This window comes from Montipora capricornis, chromosome 6 (genome assembly GCF_036669925.1).
Source record: "Montipora capricornis isolate CH-2021 chromosome 6, ASM3666992v2, whole genome shotgun sequence".
Taxonomy (NCBI): Eukaryota; Metazoa; Cnidaria; class Anthozoa; order Scleractinia; family Acroporidae; genus Montipora; species Montipora capricornis.
The window spans coordinates 67,777,396-67,779,943 of record NC_090888.1 but is presented as its reverse complement, the minus strand read 5'-3'; positions in this window follow the sequence as shown (position 1 = coordinate 67,779,943).

Sequence of the window (2,548 nt, the reverse complement as noted above, 5' to 3'; positions counted from 1 at the left end):
AACTCACTAAAAAAACGAAGAAGGCCTGAGAAGTCTGCAATTCCATGTTGACAGAGATTCTGGCATATTCAACAATCACATTTATAGGCTTTTTGTGTGAAATGGTGTCCAGTCGTGAGCTGCTTTGATTGACTGTGAAACTGCAGTCGAGATAGCGAATTTACTACTCTTTAGCTTGACTTTTTGATTAGTAGATACTTGCTTTTGTTCTAAACTGAAGAGAGAGGGTGTAAAGATTATCCGTCAAACGGAAAAATGTTGTGAAAGAGATTACTGTGCATGTAATTTCAGTCTTGTTAAGATTGTTGTTATTGTTTGCAAGGCTTGTTCGTTTACTGCTGTCAGCCACACAGTTTTGATCACTGTAAACTGTATACATCATTTTGCTTTCTGGGGTTAGAAACGGGAGCTCCGCTTTTAGGCGTGGCCAAATCTATATTAAATTATTACTTTTACAATGACTGCAAAAATTCTCGCGCGCTCATTGGCTAATTTTTATTGTCAATAAGCGGACAGACACATAAATTTATAATTTACGCGATAATGACGCGATATTGCTTGCTTGGTGTTTTATCCCATATAATAAATCCTTTATTGATCAAGCTTGTTCGGTCAAGATGGCTGGATATTGGCCTCATTCTTTTTTTTTTGCGTGTTTATGGACCGAGAGGTAAGTTCAAGGTAAAAAAACAGTATCGTAACCAACAAGCTCGAATGTAATAATTGTTTTATTTAATTCCTTAAACTGCAAAAGTTTGAAAGTACGAAATACGAGCGAAAAAAAGCGAGAAAATCCGGGCGAAATCGAAGAAACTTATGAAGATGCGATCTTGTGTAATACCTGGTGCTCGGACAGATGCAGGCTCATCACAAAAAACATTTCTCACCTTTTCGAGTACTTCTTTTTTTTTTTTTGGCTTTATTCAGTGAGAAATTTTGCTTGCAGGCGAAAATAATTTTAGCTTAGCAACGCTTTGCGCAATCGTTTGCCATATAAGGTCAAACTAAGGTATATGAGCTGATAACCGAGATTGAGTAAACCAATCAGAGTACGAAAAATGCATTATCCAAGGTTGAGAATTTGATCAACATTTTAAATATCGGGTGTTGGATGTCCACGCGGATGTCCACAATCTCAGTGTTAACCCGCTTTGGTTAGAAAACGACACTGTTTAGGCAGAGAATAACTGCTGGGTTAGGCACTGATCTCTAGTGATTAGGTCTAAGCGCCGACTCGAAATGGTTAGCTTTCATACATTGTTCTGGTGTTTTTGGTGACACCATTTTTATTAAACTTAGTAAAACTTTTGTAAGATCGTTTGATACTTTATATACACAAAACTAAGTGCCCCTCCTTATTTTGGAGTATCCATTCTAGTCACAACCCTCTGGGTCTGCGGTAATCCCGAATTCAATCGTACCACGCTTTGTATATGGCTAACAGATTATTCGTAAAAGTACTACAACGTTCAGCTGAGCGTTCGCCCTAGCAATGGAAGTGTTCACCATGCATACAAGGACAGAGAAAAAATCTGACCAGAATGGGAACTTTTAATCGCTGTCACCCAACCGACTGAATTCAAAGGTCAAAATGGGGTAGACCGTAGAAATCGTGCACGTTAGTTTACGGAAATGAACACGCATACAATTGCAAAGGAGGGATGCGATTTTTAAAACGTTTGCCCTGAAGCTCTTATGTGTTTCACACAGCCAACATGTCCTGCTCAATCATGATAAAGGATATGAGGTGTCGAGATCACAGAAGATTGAGCAAGTTGTACTTCTGGCAGACATCCGATTTCACCATTTCAAATCAGACCTCGTAATTTTAATTTAAGAATTCTTGGAGTAACCATAGATGATAAGCTTAGTTTCACCGAACACATAAGTGACATCTGTAAAAAAGTGGGCAAAAAAGTAGGGGTACTAGCAAGATTACGCAATCTAATTTCAAGTAGGACTAAACTTCAACTTTTTCTAACAGCAATTCTTCCTCATCTTACGTATTGCCAAATTGTATGGCATTTTTGTAAGCAATCTGAGAGGAGAAATTAGAGAGACGCACTTTAAGAATAACCTACAACTGTAGAACAGATACTTACGAAGACCTTCTACAACGTGCAAAGTTGCCCTCTCTCTACAATAGAAGGCTTCAAGAGATTGTGATTTTAATGTATAAGTCAGAAATGGCTTGGTCAACGACTACATAGGTGAACTTTTCAATTTTAAAAATAAAGTGTACTGCAGCAACTGTGCTATATGCGAACATTAAATATTAGATTTTTTTGAAATAAGTGATATTAAGATATGTAAATAGTTTTACATGAATATTCTTTTTTTAACAAAAGATTGTAAATTTTAAATTAGCTCTTAACACTTTTAACATTTTAAATTAGCTTTTAACACCCGTGGTGTTCCTATTTTAATTTATATTTTGTATTTGGAATGTTCTGTTAGTGTCCACAATTAGCTTATATTTAGCTAAATACTCTGACACTTAAATAAAGTTCATTCATTCATTCATTCTCAATTCTTAATTGCAGACTCT